The following is a 625-nucleotide window of genomic DNA, read 5'->3' on the forward strand; positions in this document are numbered from 1 at the left end:
CATAAAATTTTCGTAATCCGCAACATAAAATCAACTTTGTTCTATCCATTGCTACAGTAGTGGAGCCCTTTGAACTCCGTGGCGTTTTTTTTTTTTTGAGAAAACTCCTTGGTGTTTTTTGTGTAACATAAACCTTAAAAAAAAGGAATTGGATAACGAAAAATATAAAATTTTCTTTTGCAGGGTTTTGAACCCGGAACAGTTAATCCATTTTGTTTAGCTAGTGCTACAACAGAGCCCTTTGTGCTTATTAGTGTTCATTTATTATATAAACCTTATCTTAATAATAATACAATAAGTAAAAACATAAAATTTTCGTAATCCGCAACATAAAATCAACTCTGTTCTAGCCGTTGCTACAGTAGTGGAGCCCTTTGAACTCCTTGGTGTTTTTTGTATTATATAAACCTTATAAAAAAAGGAATAGGATAACGAAAAATATAAAATTTTCCGCTGCCAGGTTTTGAACCGAGAACAATTAATCATTTTTTTTTAGCCAGTGCTACAACGGAGCCCTTTATGCATCTTAGTGTACATTTATTATATAAACCTTTTCTTAATAATAATACAATAAGTAAAAATATAAAATTTTTGTAATCCGCAACATAAAATCAACTCTGTTCTA

Source organism: Ipomoea triloba, chromosome 16, assembly GCF_003576645.1.
Source record: "Ipomoea triloba cultivar NCNSP0323 chromosome 16, ASM357664v1".
Taxonomy (NCBI): Eukaryota; Viridiplantae; Streptophyta; class Magnoliopsida; order Solanales; family Convolvulaceae; genus Ipomoea; species Ipomoea triloba.